Source organism: Acipenser ruthenus, chromosome 23, assembly GCF_902713425.1.
Source record: "Acipenser ruthenus chromosome 23, fAciRut3.2 maternal haplotype, whole genome shotgun sequence".
NCBI classification, from domain to species: Eukaryota; Metazoa; Chordata; class Actinopteri; order Acipenseriformes; family Acipenseridae; genus Acipenser; species Acipenser ruthenus.
Window position 1 is genome coordinate 19,492,783 of NC_081211.1, and position 18,198 is coordinate 19,510,980.

At 36.2% G+C, this 18,198-nt stretch overlaps 1 protein-coding gene across 1 annotated transcript in view; it reads right to left on the minus strand.

Annotated features, from left to right (window-relative positions):
* Window positions 1-18,198, minus strand: part of LOC131699625 (teneurin-2) — an 842,004-nt gene that overhangs the window by 708,429 nt on the left and 115,377 nt on the right. Inside the window, exon 2 of the mRNA XM_058996766.1 lies at window positions 935-1,044. The gene's annotated coding sequence lies outside the window, so the exon portion shown is untranslated. The remainder of the gene's footprint in view (window positions 1-934; window positions 1,045-18,198) is intronic.

Here is an 18,198-nt window from a genome sequence, read left to right on the forward strand (position 1 = left end):
TTAAAAAAAAAAACTACAAAGGGGACTTTATATTATACTTGCAAAAGCAGTACAAACAAAATAGTATGTCTGCTCTGGTGACATACGGCACAAATGAATTACTTGTCTCAACACATTTTTACCTATCTCAGCTAAATTTAGAAACATCTGGCAATATAAAATTAAATGTGTTATCAAGAGAGTATTCACCAGGCATTTTAATTCCCAGTTGAGCACTGCCATCCTTCCATATTCTCTCTCTTCTTTTATATTGTCACATCTGTTTGCCTATCTATGCAGCTGTTATACTATCGGCATTTGAATTCTTCCCATTATGGCCTCAAGAACTTGCCCAGTAGGTAAGATATGTATTTTGACAAAGCATCACTAACACCATGCTGCAAGACTGTCACATTTGATATGTGTCTATGCATTAATGTTCCCTAAATATTTTTGTTGTTGTTGTGCAGTCAATGGGATGTCATCATATACAGTGAATTTGCCTAAGGGAATAAAAGTAAAAGTCTAAAATATTCAGATGGAAACTTACTTAGCAACATACATCCCCGCCGGCTGTAATTCAAAGTTAGTACGACAAAAAATGTGATGACCTTTATGCATAGCAGCATTATGCATAATATCATCAAATAAGAAATGAATAGTTTATTAAAAATGTAATAAGTACCTTTGAAAATTGGATAAGTACCTCCTAGCAAAGGCAACCCTTTGGCCTTGTATGACATCCTAAACCAAATACTCACCGTCAAATCAAGCCCTGTTTGCCATCCGATAACAAGTCATTAAATGTACCGCAAACTCTTTAATGGGTGCCGTAGTGGTGTTTCACTGGGTTATGGTACTGAGGTGTCTTTATGAAATTACTGACAAGCCTATTATTGCAAACTATCTGTCACAGTACTGTTTTGCCATTCTTTACATCAGTGTAAATGTTTACCTTCTGGTTGTTTTCTGTTGAATTGAAAATAGAGCAGATCGGTGTTGTAGAATTTCATCAATCATGCATCAAAAATCCCTTCATTCCATTTACCTCAAAGTTCAGTTAACCTGCAAGTAAACAAAAAAAAAAGTTTAAAATTAGACTTTTCTTTAAAAAAGAAAGTGTAATAACGACTGTGGTAATAATAAAAATACAATAATAATAAAAAATTAAATAGTTCACACACAGTTTAAACCAAAGTTTGTCAAAAGGGAGTTCAACATACCTAAAATTCTGTTGTACCTATAATGTATTACATTCTGCAAACATAATCATCATCATCACATATGAGATATCAATCAATCAATCAAAGGGTTTGTCAAAATTCCAGGTCATGTTATCTTGTGTGCAGACGTCGCCCCGTACATACAACATATGACAGACACCAACAACACCACCAGTTTATGTTTATCAGTAGATCCAAAGTACAATTTCACTGCTGTGATTTATAATAAGGTTATAAACTGCGTGCTTCACTTCGCAGACATATTTTATATTATAATAGCAGACACCACACACATAACCTATGATTATTATTATTATTTTTATTATTATATTATTATTATTATTATTATTACGATTATTATTATTATTATTATAAAGAGTTGGTTTGTCGTCTGTAACTGTGATGTTATATAAGGTGAACTAATCTGTGCTTTAATCAGTGAAATGCGAGGATATGATTAACTGCAAAGTCAATAAAAATGCATGAAAATCCCCCTGAATGCTCATCTACAAGAAACTAATGAAATACCAGCACATCAATAAGTATAAATGTATTCACGTGGCAACTGAATACAAAACATGAGATTTTACTGACAAATGTGAAAAGCAATCTGATATAGTACTGTGAAAGTTCAACCGCTGGGCTGATACAGCCCGCTAGAAGTAGATAATTATATTTCAAGTTTTGAGGTCTTGGTTTCAAAGAACTGTGGTGATTGAGGAAAATATTTCACCAGGGAAACCAGATTACTATAAATCCTGTTCAGATACACAGGATGTGACAGTTCAAAAGTTGAAAAGACAAAAAAAAAACACTATTAACTCACAGAGAAGCAAATCATTTTTTTCCTTTGAAAACAGCAGATCATATCTGTGTAGAAATATGCATAATAATACAGTTTTTATGTCTCTTTTGTGTTGACTGAATAAGAGAACTATATCAATCCAACATTTACTTGTTATTCTCTTTGACAAAAATGGTCATGTTAAAAAACAAATGTAAAAGTGTTAACAGTATAATATATATATATATATATATATATATATATATATATATATATATATATATAAATATTGTAGCTCCTGATGAAATTGCTATCGGAAAAACAAGGCACGGTTCAATAGCACGCTCTATATCCGCAGCAGCAGGTCCATAGCAAGTAACACAGCTCACAGCGCATGATTCTCCACTCTCTAAATCCACACACCTGATGCACCTTCATTTATCCCCCCCTGTCAGTGAGGCCTCAAAATGAAGAAGAATGTGAGCCGCACACCCTCCGTGGTATACTGGAAAGCAGAGACAGTTATTTATAGCGATACTAATATGAAAGTTACATTTACCATGATACCCAATCGGTCTTCACAAAAACAAAGGCACGTTTAGTGGCAAACTATCTTGCCACCAGAAGCCCTCGATACGATTACATACCTATTATGCACACTTTGGTGTAGTTTATTCCTTATATTATTATTATTATATAACGTTTTTATAGAAAAGTATCGCAAAGCACTGTACAGTAGCCTACATAGCAGAAAAAAAGAACAAACTACAATACATTTGTATAGCATGTCACACATACAACTGCCATAATCAGACCATTTAAATAACATATTTAAATAACAGTATACACATAATACAAAAGCAGCAATTTTAAAGTTACATTAAAACCCACTAAGACATTTTATAAAAGTGTGTTTTTAGTCTTGACTTGAAAACTGTAACGGTCCCAGCTTCCCTGACAAACGAAGGCAGAGCATTCCATAATTTAGGAGCTCTACAAGAAAAAGCCCTGACCCCCATGTTGCTTTTGTTGGCCTTAGGAATAACCAGCAGCTCCACATCCTGTGATCTCAGAGTGCGGTTTGGAAGATACGGGGTCAGTAACTCCTGCAAATAACTAGGTGCTAATCCATTCAGGGCCTTGATTTTCTTTTTTTTTGCTTGTATTACTGTAAATACTTGAATTCCACTGCAAAGTAAATCTGATGTGGAGGTTAGCAATGGGGGTTGGATGTGTAAAGCCAATTTCAAAAGTTTTGTTCTCTGAATGAAGCCACCACTTCCTACTGTTTACAAATGTGATTGAATAGTGGGAGGTTAGAGGGAAATCAATAGTGGAAAATTTGTGTGCTTACCTGCAGTTTTATTGACTTTTTTTCTTTAAAAGACCTACACATCAAACTATTTTCTTTTACAGTCCTGAATGTTAGATTTATATTTATCAAATACCAGAAAATATTCTTTAACACCACACTTCATATATAAACAAAACGAGCAAAAGTAGGAAATGTAAACATAAAAATACTACTGGGAAAACATTCACATCTACACAGCATTTTACTCACTGGTGGGGTTTCCATGCAGTTTAGAAACTCCAAATTATCTCTCTTATCTCTATCTCTACGTGAGAATGTGACGTAGTGTGCACGTTTCACACACGTTCCTTACGCTATAGGAAGTGTGCAGCCAAAACATGGTATGGCCTAAAAGGGTGGGTAAATCACCTTCTCGGGCTAAAAAGCTGTTTGTGACGTAACCTTGTGAAACTTTCTACTATAGGGCAGCAGTGTGGAGTAGTGGTTAGGGCTCTGGACTCTTGACCAGAGGGTCGTGGGTTCAGTCCCAGGTGGGGTACACTGCTGCTGTACCCTTGAGCAAGATTGCTCCAGTAAAAACCCAACTATATAAATGGGTATTTGTATGCAAAAATAATGTGATATCTTGTAACAATTGTAAGTCACCCTGGATAAGGGTGTCTGCTAAGAAATAAATAATAATATAGCTAAAGTCCGTACCAAGCAATTCTTTACTATCTTGATTTTCTGGAAGTAGCCCTGGCAAGCTTATTTAACCAAATAGGAAAAAAATAAGCATACAGTAGGAGGGGTTTTGAGACCTCTTCATTCAGTACAAATACAGTTACCGTTTAGGCTTGGATGAATTTTTATTGTCTGACTAATACTTTAAACTAAACTAAAACTAACAACTGGTGCTTGTTTACAGGTAAATGCACATTTTCTGCATTTAATTTTCTTTAGTAAAATACTCTTTATTTCTTAAACTAAAGCTGTTGTCCTGTGTGGAAAAATACTCAGTTTTTTATATATGCAGTATTAATGTTCTTGTTATCCAAGACGGTTAAACTAATATAAAATCTACTTTAATGCAATAGTCATACATGTTTACAATATTATTAAGCAAAATATAAAAACTGTGTTTTTTTTTGTTTTGTTTTTTTGCAGCGTTTGAGCATAATATCATAACGGTAAGATCACTTTAGTGGTTTGTATATCTGTGACTTTGCAAAAAAGACATTGTGTTTTGTCATTTCGTACTCCTGCATGGTCCATGCATATTCTATGCCCTCAGGTTGTAGCAAATCCGAAAGAAAACACTTGTTTCATACAATATATGTTTGTTAGTTTCAATCATTTGTAATTTCAGGACATCGCAACGCACGTCCGTATTAACCTTTTGTCCAGGAGATGTGTTCAATGACCATGTGTGCACATACAGGTTCAGAGCTGGTCTAGGTGCTGCTCAAGTGTAAACGGGTGGCTCTAATGATAAGAATATTTTAATATAATCGACCCTAAGGCAGCTCAGGTGAGAGTTTTAAGTGGAAACATACTATAAGACGTCTGGGTGTGATTACTTCCCTCTTGTCAACATAATACCAGTATCACAACATTAAACACAATCCCAATGCTTTTTTGATATGCAGAGAAACATATGGACTAATGTTATCACTGGCGGTAGCTTAAAAACGTTTAACTGATTGGCATATTACATGACAGGGGGTATCTCATTAGGCATTTTGTCATGTTTTAGACAGCTGAAACTTGGCTGTGTTGTACACAAAAGCAAAGCCTAAAGATGTATTACAATAGTTGTTTATTTTGTCTGGCCGGTTTTTCTGTAATTGTTACAACTCCCAGTTCAGCACATCCACTAATTGTTACATCAACTGAGACTGAATACGTAACAGGCAATTATCGTTTAAAGAAGGCATTAAGTCACAAGGTAATTTATTTTTAAACCTAAGCAACAGATTGATTAAACAGTTTTTAATCTAATGGTATGGTATTCTTCTGAGAATAGTGGATAACCATGAACACAGTACTATCAAGTTGTTGTTCGTTTCAGACATCAGACAGTGCTATACACAATACATGGTCTAGTGCAGACTGTCTGGCTTGTTCACTTCCAGAGGTGGCTGTGTTCCCTTGTGAATGATTTTACATCATACAATACATAACTTATTGCTATCAGGTCAAATTCTAAGTTAGTTAAGTACATTTCAACCAGTGTTATTCATGTTTCACTTATGTAAAGAGCTTTGTGGTGTTTTATTATGTGAAAAGCACTATATACATACAATTGTAATAATACATTGTATTGTATGTTTTTAAAATATTTCTTTGTTTCATAGCACATGTTTTAGAAGGGAAAGAAGAACAGAAAAAGAGCTTCTAATACAACCAAATACCCTGTTCAAGACTTGCAATAAACAGCACATACTGAGTAATATTTAGGTGAACACGTCATTGACAAATGTCACCGTTTAGTTCAGTTGAATTTCATTTTACCTGCTAAAATGCAAATAAAAATGAACCCTCATTTTACAATTTTTGTTGTTCCATCAAAATGGAAGATAAGCTCCCTGCACAGTGAAATGGTCTTTAGGTAAAGTAAAGTGCAATTTAACAAACCTTGTGGTGATGCCACATGTATAACTATGGCCAGCAATGAAATACATGGTATTTATTATGATGAACAAGTTGGCTAACAGGGTTAAAAAAAAAACACCCAATATAGACAAGAAGTTCAATTTGTACTGTACGGGGCACCAACAGCAATTGTATTGCTTGCAGTTGGCAGGATGTGGTGAATAATTGATTGCCCTTTGCTTCTGCACAATGAGATCTTTATTCACTTGCACGCAGTCTTCTACAAGTGTCACCCTGGCCATTAAACCTGTAACAGGACCTGGCTTGTCAAGGAAAGAGGCCAGGATAGTACATTCCCCTTACTGTACTTAAAGATACATAGACAATCCAGATAAGTATATAGATGACACTCTGTATTTGCAAATTAATAGGAGTTACTAATATTATGAAATATCTCATTGTTTGCAGCACTGTCACTCTCAACTATTTATAGCGCCTGATGCTCTGTGAACCGTGAAATTAATAGATAGCATGGTTTATAATTGCATAGAAACCAAATGCTGTGCAAACTGAAGTATGAAATCAGCAATCAAATGTCTGATATGTTGTTAAATTATTGTCATTGACCTCCTGTAATTAAAAATCTTCACATTCAAAAGTGACTGTACTTAAATCTGGATTTTGGATATATTAGGTTTTTCTTTTAAATTGTTTTATTACAAGAGACAACTGAATTTAACCCTTAACACTAACTACATAATATCTTGTTTTCCTGTCCTCTAGGGGCAAATATATTGTATTCGCTGCCAATGAGATCATCTTAAAACCTACCTGCAGTCTATCTGGAGACACTCAATTTATTGCAATCCAAACTGTCCTGCAGTCTGTCATTACTGCTGTCCTCCGTACTGACCACTGGATCATCCTGCATTCTGTCATTACTGCTGTCCTCTGTACTGACCACAGGATCATCCTGCAGTCTGTCATTACTGCTGTCCTCCGTACTGACCACAGGATCATCCTGCCGTCTGTCATTACTGCTGTCCTCCGTACTGACCACAGGATCATCCTGCAGTCTGTCATTACTGCTGTCCTCCGTACTGACCACTGGATCATCCTGCAGTCTGTCATTACTGCTGTCCTCCGTACTGACCACTGGATCATCCTGCAGTCTGTCATTACTGCTGTCCTCCGTACTGACCACTGGATCATCCCCAGTTAGTATGCTGCTTTTAGTACAATGTTACATTTTATGTGCTTATTTACTCATTTTGTTACCTGTTTGTTGGAGAGTTTCGTTCTAAGACAGCAGCCATTTTGAAAGGAAGGTCTCACTGGCTCATTTCGGTATATTTATAAACTTGTGCCCCTGCTGGCGGTGTCAGGTATTAACCAGTAATGGTCAAGGAGTGGGTACTCAGCTTACAGCTAAGGGAAAGTGCAACGATTGAGAGAGCTCCAGACACACTCTAAACTTGTTACATAGCAGTTGTATGGTTTATATTTCTAAATCTCTTTGACAGTTGTTGTTTCTGATCGAGTAATGGGACCTGCAAAATGCTGCTGTATAAAAAAGTAATATCTACAAAACAGGCCAAGCTATATACAGTATAAAAAGGTCAGCCCTGTAAAGATATAATGTCAAACAAGACAAACTTGGGGCTAACTTAGCCCCCCTTTTTTATTGTTTTAGACACTAGTAGCAACATGAAAAACAAAAAAGTATATGCTAATTGCGTATTGTTTAACTTTTGCATTACATATAGAAACCACTTCTGGGATTCAAATCCATATCCAGGCTGTGTTGAAGACCCTAGATTTCTCACATCAGAAACATTCTTCTCAAAGATGACTATTTAAATATGAAAATTCAAAGCACTAAAAGTGCAGAATCATTGATATATGTAAACAGTTTGTTTCCAGATGGAAGGCAGAACTGCACCAGGTGGCAAGCATCCCTTGATCTTGTCAGCCAGTGCCGGAAAACACACCCTTCTGAGTCCCATGTGTCAAGAGTGAACTGACAGAGTACTTCTGCAGTACAGCTCCCTAACTGTCAACACTCAATCATAAGACATATAGTTCTACCGAAAGAAACTTTGCAAGACACACACTTTATCAATTGTCTTTTACACTTCAGTAGTACTGTTTTGTACTCAGTTTCAAAAGTTGCTTTTTTCTTCTTTTTTTAATATTTATACTGTTACAAAAACTAGCATGAACTTGTGTTCATTGCTATTTTTATAATAAAGCAATTGTCTGCAATGCTTTATATGAATTGGACACAGTAGCATGGCACTGAAAGGATCTAGAGACAGTGGGTATTGTTCACTAGGGAAAACCTAATCTGCACAACAATGCATCTTCCAGGCACAAGGGGTGGAGGTGTTGATGGTTTCCAGAAGGAATTGCCCTGGGACAGTCCTCTGGCAGCACTGCATGTCGATACTTAATAGCTCAGACCTGAGGTCAATAGATTTTAAAGGAGAGGTTCAGGAGCTTCTCTTCTCCTTGTAAAAAAGCTTTTGAGGGCCCTATACAGTGTCAGAGGACAACACAGGACTTAAAGATTCAGTAGAACACTAGAACTAATACAGTGGATACAATGATGCCTAGTCTCAGGACTGGAGAAATAACAATTAAAAAGGAAAGGCTTACATCTACTGTATGTGAGACAGAGGTAGAGGTAAGCAAAGAGAGTCGGGGGTAGATGTACTAAGATGGGCCATTCGCAGCGCAAACATACCGCGATTTGCATTTTCGTTATGATAATTCGCAAAGTGCACATTTTGTTGTATGTGCTGAGAAAAAATATGTTAATGAAGAGAGCCATTATATACTCATTTATTTGTGTCATCTTAGCAAGATCTCGAGCGAGAGTTGTGCAACATTTTTTCAAATAAAATAGCGGCAGTTGAGTTGTTGTTTGCTGCAGGAGAGAGTGCCCGAAGGATAACGTCTATACATGCAAGGAAGCAAGAATCAAAATAACATTGTTTTTGTTAAATGTAAACGTCATCTGTACAATGCATTCTGTTCCATCTTCATTTTACCTGTTTTAATACTGTTATATATGTAAAAAATGAAAGGCAGTTTAATCCCATCAGATTCTATAGTGGGGCCCCAACCTTCACCCCCAAAAAGCTGTTCATATTCATACAGTAGCCCCTCGCTAAACTAGACATGCTTGTCTGACATAAGGAGGTGTCAGGTTTAAAAACAATACAATAAAACAGCACACACATATATTTACAATTCTCGGTGTATTTTAAATATAAATCATTGCACTGAAATAACACTGTTTTGGGTAGGCTACACATTACATTATGTAAAAATATAAATATGTACAGTAGGCCTATACAGTATACAGTACAGTAGTAAAGTCAAATTAATACCTAGCGCACTTTTTTTGTACTTTAGCCTACTGGTAACACAAAATAAATCATGCTGCTGCTTTGTATGCATTGCTGTACAATGCAAATAAAAGATTATTTTAAATTGAAACTAAATGATTTTAGGGTTTTTTATTTTATTTTAATTAGTATTATTTTTAACTTGGTCTACTTAGTAGCTTAGACAATTAACACACAATAGATCATGGTCCTATACAGATGGCACATGTGTGCAGTTATTGCTCCCAACACACTGGGAAAACAAGAAATGTTATAGCACTTTGTTTTCAAGGCTTGTAAGTACACCGACTTTAGTGGAAATTAGGTACTTGGGTGTTCGTCTCAAATAGATTGAGGACAACTGGCAACACACGAGAAAAAGCGGACTAAGAAATGCCAGCAATAATTGCTTTCAACAGTTCTTAATAAACTGATGCAATTGTAAGTGTCATAATTTCCCTCAGCTTTATTACATCCCATTACAATATTTTGAATCCCTCATTTGCACTATCTCCACCCTGTTTTTGTGAATTTCTGCAGGAACGCCCAGAATTAGATATTCCTTTAAGGCTAAAGCACAAATAAGAACTGCGGCTGCAAAGCATTCGTTAAAATGACGCTAACAGTGTTGCGTTTGTTTAGTACATTTCACGCTTCACTTCCCTCTGGTTTGCATGTGGTTTGCAACGTTTGCGATAGATGATAGTACAGCCAGGTATAAGTCTAATGGTACTTGTAGCATTTAAAAAAGCAAAACAAAAAACAAATGTCTCATCAAAATCCTGTTGGGAAACCATTCTAGTGATTAGTCTAACCATTAGCAGACCAAAGCACTAACAAAACAATGGCAACCCGATGGATTTGGAAACACGTATTTAACAGTGGTCCTGATAAAGTGACCAAAGGTATCATTCTACCAAAAGCTCAAACCACAGCCCCCTTCTGTCACCACTGCCCTTTAGTACAGAACCATTTCATTGCCACTGTTTAAGTCTCTTGATTCAATAACTGAAACACCTCTGTAAAAAAGAGTAACCCACAAAGCAATCACAGGGATATTCATAGAAAAGAGCTGGGAGAGAAGAAGGGAAGGGCTGGGGAAGAGGAAGGTGTGGTGCTTTTCTAAACAGCTTTCAAAGGGCACCATATTCATGTGAGCAGCTTTTGAGAGATATGTAGAGACATGTACTGAGCATGGATTGAAGTGGAATGCAATAATAAAACATACAGTGTGGTACAATACAATTCATTAGATCCATTGTTGAAAATCTTATCAGTGGAGATTGCAATGGCAATGTTCAAAGAAAGAATGGGATCCCTGGGTGTTAGAGTGGAAACGCTATTTACATTGCAACAGATTTTTAAGATGGTTATCCTAAATAGAGAGAAATGGATCTGGGATTGTAGACATTCTATATAGGTTTTTAAATTGAAGTCTGTTCATTTGGTATTATTAAACTCCACTTTGTCACAGTGTTAGCTTATCAAGGTCATCTTGGTATTCTGTAGGTCAGCCTCTCCTTCATCAGACCCAATATTTTTGAGTAGTACTGGTAACTTGCTCTAGAGAAGCGACAAGCTTGGAATATTTAATAACATGGCGATAAAAGACTTCTAGGAATGGAAGTGGTATTTGACCTTCCTAATTTATTAACACCATGTGCTAATTTCTAAGGAATCTGTACAATTGTAAAATATCTCAGCAAGGGTTAAGCAAGGAACAACCTAATAAATGATATATGTAGTACCAAGAAATGGAATAAAGACACAAAGAACTGGTAAAAATGCCAAAGCACAGGACAACAACACACACTAGGTAAAGTAAAGATGTCTTAATGTGATCATGTTTGCTTCACTACCCTTTATACAGTACACTTTTAGAAGGGTGATTTTCCAAGATCACTAAAAAGATGCTGTACAGTTCCAGTTTGGAAGCATACTGAAGTTGTATTCTTGATTCAATGCAGCCTCTGCTGGCTTTCTGTAGGAACAGCAACCTGCACAGTGACATTCTTCTCATTTTGTCATTTTAAAAACAGCATTTACCCTTTTAACTGTAACAAGTAAGATGTTTAAAAAAATACTTTCAGTGCATACAATAATTTTATTCATTAACAAACTATTTAATTATAAAATAAAAGTAAAAAAAAAACCAGTGTTAACGTATTACAGGAGAAGAACAAGATTAGAGAACATGTTATTTTTTTTTTTATTTTTTTTACAATGCTGGCTATCAATTTGATGAGATGATCCTCAGGCTAATCCCAAGTTGTCTCAGAAAAAGTCTTAAAATCAGCAATTGACTCTGAGCAGTTCCTCACACACAAATCAGTACTCCGCTACACAGCCCAGCTAAGCTCCTTAACACATGGTTAGTTATCAATCTATTCCAGATACTGCAATGAATCAATTACTTCAAGAAACATAACTACATGTGGATTGCAAAAACAAGGTGCCCTATGTCTCAGAAAGATTTGGGAACCCTTGTCGTAAGTTCTACCAAACATTTTGTAAATGCTTAGGTATTTGGAGATGTGGCAGGTTTAATGGCAAACCACAGCAATGTGTGCTTGCCAATGATTATGCTAAAAGACCCATGAATAGCTTTGTGTCTTTTTGGGGAATGCTTTTGTTATCACAACCTGCAGATGTGTGTTTCATTTACCTACAATTATAAAGCTGTACACAGATTTCTAAATCAATCCCACAAGCCGTTTGCTAGTTATACGAGTCACAAGCTTTATCACAAACACCCAGACGTATCCAGACGTATATGTATTGCATGTGCATTGCAAGCTTGTCCACATAATAAACAGACGGTGCTTTTGTAGTGTATGTCAAATTATAAAACAGTACTATCAGATTAAATTAGTGGACCTACAGTACTAAGTAGATGCAGCTTTAAAGGATTCAGACTGATATGCATGTCTATCAGTATTACTCTGGGGTTAGCAGTTACACAACTTACGACACATGGATCATTATAGTCATTCAGTTCTATTTTTGGAAATCCTGCTTCTGTTTTATTTGAGTCCACATGCTACTTTAACACAATATTTTACTGTGTTAAGTATAAAAAGTGTGCTGTTATTTCCCATAGTTGGTATAGTCTGACGCATTCTTCTGTGAGCAATATACCTCAAAAGCTACATCATGTTTCTGTATAATATTTAATCATTTACTTGACAACCCCCTCTAGAAATGCACTTACTTTATGAAATTAATGTTTTTGAGATATTACCAGTGTAGACAATGCCTGTGGGGTCTGCCTAACCAATGATGTCACAGTACATGCATCATTTTTGCAAAAGGTACAGAAAAAGAAATTATTACTGTAAATTCCAGGGCATATTTCATTACTTTCTAAAAAGGGTGAAAAAAAGATTAGACATCTGAGCAAACACTGGGTTTAACATCCTTCCCTTCACATCTCCCCTGTCTCATGTGATGTATTACTACACAACAACTTCAATAGAAATATAACATCCATAACACAGGTCGGTCTGTTGGTCACATTTTCATTAACCCTAAAAGAAGCACAGGAAAGCCAGAGATAATACATAAAACAAGCATGTCTTCTCCTGCCACAGATGTAAATACAGCAGGAAAAAGTAGTTCACCATGACCCACATCCACTCCATGCACATGTCAAAGTGCAAGTTTGTCTTACAGTCAGACAGTCAGATAGACAGCAAGCCTCAGCTAACCCCAGATCGTGATGTACTCAATAAATTCTTTCTTAATGTTCATAGTTTCATAGGAACTTGACAAGAGGTTCTCAGAATACTGGTTACGTTTATTTTTGTAGCCTGCTCTTTTTTTATATACAGTATATACGTGGTCACCTAAAATAGATTGGTTGCCTTAATAATGCACTGCACTTAAATACATATGCTTACTTATTTTTCAAAATAATAATTAAGAATTGAGTGTGTGTTAACCTTAATGGGTGCGATTATCTCAAACCCCTTGGATTTGTTTAGTGCTGTTATGTAACATTTTAAAGCATCAACAATTTTATAAAATAGTAAATATGTATAAATGCATGTCAATGTCATTGAGAAAGTACCTATTTAAAATACAAACAATAGGGTTCACCCCTTGTTGCTAGGACTGTAGTGCTAGAGAGAATAGAGGTTTTACCATTTATTTTCAATCCTTCTTATGCTTCAACCACATTCTACAGGTCCAAAAAAAATAAAAACATACAGCAAAATTGTGGAGGCGTTGTTGTACTACAACAATAAATAAACAGGCAGCAGAGTGATTGCAAAACTTACTGTAGCCTCTATGATACTTTCTGTTTTACATTAATTAAATAATATATATGTTGCTTTCTGTCAGTATGCTAATCAGTCAGGAAGGATTGATCATTTTGAACCAAGTACCACTGCCTTTCATATCTTCGCTGCTAAACAAACTTATATAGAAATGTGTGTACGCAATATGCTCTAACGTTTAGCTATAGACAGGTCCTTGTCGACAATATAGGCACACCTATACCCTGCATCGCTGGGTTCAGTTCAGCCTGAATGACAGCTGATCTTAATTTCAATGATTACTTTATTTGTAAACATTTCAGTAACAACAGGTAAAGATGTTATGCGAGACCAAAGTGTTAAAACCTACAAATACAAAGGGTGTCAGTAGAGATAGTATCACCGTTTTTAATGGTTTCTTTTTAGAATTTTAGTGATGTTATGTTTGTGTGGCAAGCAGATGCCGCAAGACAATCGATATGGTCCCACAAGCCACGGTAGTATTGCAGCATTAGAAAAAAAATCTGCAACGCCCTCAATGAATAGGCAACCAGGTATGTGCTACACCCACCTGAATGGACTGAGGATCTGCATTCACAACACATGCTAAATGGATCATGGATGCAAAAAGGAACATGCGCTAAACTATATTATGTAGGCAATCTTAAATATTTATATAGCAAACTTTCCAGCACAAAGTCAAAATGGATATTTACGGTCGCCTAAATGGTCGCTACTAGGAGCAGTGCTACAGACAGACAGTTGGACAGACAGACAGACTCCATATACCCCAAGATTATGAGACATTAAATATTTTGTTCTAAATAAGGTCCCCAGTATCATCACCATTCAACAAGCGGTTCTGTAGGTAAGGGGTGCACAATCTGTGGCGACGTCAGGAGGGATGAAACTGCAACCGGGCCCAGCCTTTGGGGGTCCCAGCCCTGAGTCCATTTCTTTTTTTGAAAGACAGCTACAGCTTTGTCAGAAAAAAAAGGGATATTGTAAATGGTTTGAGTGGGCCATTTGTTTTGCTTCCGTTATTTTGGGTTATTTTATGTATCTTTTTTTAGTACTAACTTGCTGCGTTTTTTTTCTAGTCCCAGTAGATTAGAGGATGCCTACATGGCCAGAGAAATAACCTTGCATTGCTCGTCTCTTACCTGATGATGTGAACTCTCCGTCTCAAGAGGTACAGTACCTGGTTCAGAAGACCTGGGCAGTGGATTCCTCAACACTCACACTGAAGTGTAAGCACTGCTTCCAATCCCAAAGTTGCCAGTGCTGAGCGATCCTTCAGTAAACCGTCTTTGATAAAGTAATTACCTGTGGTCAACAATGTCACAGGAGAGATTGTCTGATTGGCTGTACTGCCAATAGAAAATAGACTTGCAAGATAAGTACATTTTTTAATGAAATGGAAAAATATGCATTATTTAAAACCTGCCGTGTAGATCTTATGTTAAGAAAATGAAAAAAAAAATAGGTAAGATTTTTGTATTATTATTTTACATTATTTATAAAGAAGAAATGTATTATTATTAATTAGATTTTATGAATTTCAGTTTATAAAAAAATGAAATCAAATTAGGTACCTATACCAATGTTAAATATGGATATGCTGAATAACTGAAACAAACTTGTGGGGACTTTTTGCATTAATAGTTACCGCATTCATGAATATATGCTGTTTTCGCTTATGATTTGTATTGAATGCATTACTATTAGCTAAGTTTTGAGATGCAGATGTGTGTTTTTATAGACATTTTATATTTGTACTTGATAACATTAATTTTAAAATCCAATTGATGCCTGTGATTAATAAGTTTTTGTGACTAATTTGAAGCTATTAATATGCTTCAGTATTTACTAAATCGAGTTATTAATCAAATTGATTAATTTTGTTATATAATTGATTTATTAAAATGTTTGGATATACTGTTACTTGAATGATTACTGTCTTGTTCACAGTCATCTTAAAAATAAGGGCAGCAGTGTGGAGTAGTGGTTAGGGCTCTGGACTCTTGACCGGAGGGTTGTGGGTTCAATCCCCAGTGCTGTTGTACCCTTGAGCAAGGTACTTTGCCTAGATTGCTCCAGTAAAAACCCAACTGTATAAATGGGTAATTGTATGTAAAAATAATGTGATATCTGTATAATGTGATATGTTGTAACAATTGTAAGTCGCCCTGGATAAGGGCGTCTGCTAAGAAATAAATAATAAAATAACAGTAGAATATGTTTCGTTGGAAAAAAAAACAAAACTTTTTTGACTGCTGATGTACTTATTTTCAAAAGATTTTCTTTAGGTTAAGCACAGCAGCTGCGCTCCATGTTTTTTTCTTTTTTTGGGGGGTCAGTGCTACTTTACAGTCTTGCACCAGAGCCATGTAGCAGAGTGCAGGATGCACCCTATAGCCTGGAGGTCGCCGGTTAAGTCGGCCAGGGTGTCCTCGGCTCACCTCACACCAGCGACCCCTGTAGTCTGGCCGGGCACCAGCAGGCTTGCCTGTAAGCTGCCCAGAGCTGTGTTGTCCTCCGACACGTGGCTGAGGTGGCTGCATGGTGAGTCTGCAGTGTGAAAAGTAGTGGTCGGGTGACGACACACGCTTCGGAGGACAGCGTATGTTTATCTTCGCCGCTCTCGAGTCAGAACAGGGGTGGTAGCGGTGAGCTGAGTGTAAATAATAATTGGATACTCTAAATTGGGAGAAAATAATAAAAAATAATTGGCGACTACTAAATTTATTAAAAAAAGAAAAAAGGTGAGAACACCTGACAATAAACAGCATTAAATAGTAAAATATTTTTGAAAAAAAACAGTAATACAAAAATAATAAAGACAGCCAAAAAGAGAGTATTATTATCAAAAATAGATTCAAAATATAATTATACAAAAAAGAGTGAAGAAATGACTCCAAAATGACAAACACTACAGAAAGACAGATACACAAACAGTATCTATATGCCTGACATTACGAAGCACTCCACAATTTATGTTAAAAAAGAGAAGTGGTTCTCTCAATATATGCACAACTGTAAAGTGTGATCTATGTAAGTCCATGCATCCCTGGCAGTAGATAATAATTGTCATTTAACAGAAGTAATGCATCCAGCTCAATGGGGATTGTTGGACCCCTTGAGTCAATTCATTGTTCTTTTCTGAAAAGTCCTTGAAACAAGATTTAGAAATTACACTAATGTTATTTGTCTGTCACTGCATTTAAATGTTTGACCAAAGCTGGCTTATAGTAGGGGTGTCAGACTGTAAAGATTTTATTTTTCATTCATAACAAGCCTGTCATGCAAAACTATTAACCTTGTTTATGGTATATTTTGCCAAGAATGTTACAAAATAAAATATGTAGGAGAAACAGGTACAACATTGTATAAAATACAGAATCACCTATCAAACAAAAGACATAAAAAAAGTAAATGAACCAATAGTTCAACACTTTACAAAAAATGAACACAACATGAATACTCTACAGTTTGTAGAACAAAGTTTTACATAGACTCAATATCATGATGCCTGAAGCTTTAAATAGTAGATCGTAACATCATTAACTATGTAGTAAATTACATCACAAACTTATTGTGACAGGATAGCATCAGGAAGGAGACTCAGAGTTAGGAATCTGCAGTGAAAGTGCTGTTGCACATGTCTATTCAGAAAAACGCTAACAAAACAGAAGCAAAATAAAGAGTTAAGCAAAACACAAAAACAAATTAACCTTTAGGCTGGGCTGTGGCCTTCACTAAAGGTTTTCCTAAAGATCCTTAACCCCAAACTCCTCCACTAAACAAAGGATCTTAGCTTCCTTTATATTCATATGGCCATTCCCAAATTATCAATAATTATCTAATTAAGAAATGGCCACATTCCATCTGTGGGTTCTGGCAGGGATTAACCTCCTCCCTGTCAAATTTACATACATTCTGACTTGCCACACACATTAATAGATTTAAATAGAAATAAGGAAGTGTAGTTGCCATGGCACCAAAAGCCTCTAAGTACCTCAACTGTTTTTTCTTCAAACACACTTTCCCTTGACAAAGGTATGTTAAACATACCGAAACATTGGGAAGTCACGTCAGATCATGCAAGTGTAGCTTTTAGCCATGATAATTATTTAGACTACTGTCCATGAGTGAAAAACAAGAACAGAGAGGAATGAACAACCCACTGTACAAACAATATCACCAGGGTCTCTCAACTTCCTGTTTGTCAAGTGCTCTACGGTTGTGTGGATTGTGGGGGCTTCACTACAGGGATGGTTTCACATTTACAGTAAAGCTATGGGGCAGGTCACCTCCCACATGAGGAAACATTAGTTCAAAGGAATTTCTAGACACTTCAGACATGAGTCCAGTTGCAAAGCTCTTCATCTATGGGACCATGGAATCATTTTCTATTTCACATATGATTAATACACAAAATCATAGTTCCCAAGAATTTGGTCCACTTCAGCTGGAATGCCCATAATGAAAGAAAATAATCCCTGGCAGACCTAATGCTCTACGTGTCTTTTAATAGGGTAAGCAATGCTGGAAAGCGCTCTATACCTTTGATTAGTCTTGTATGGGATAAGTGCATGTGCTTGTGTGCAGGCTCTGATACAGTATTTGACGCCTGTCTTTAGACACAAGCACAGAGGAAGAGCAGCCACCC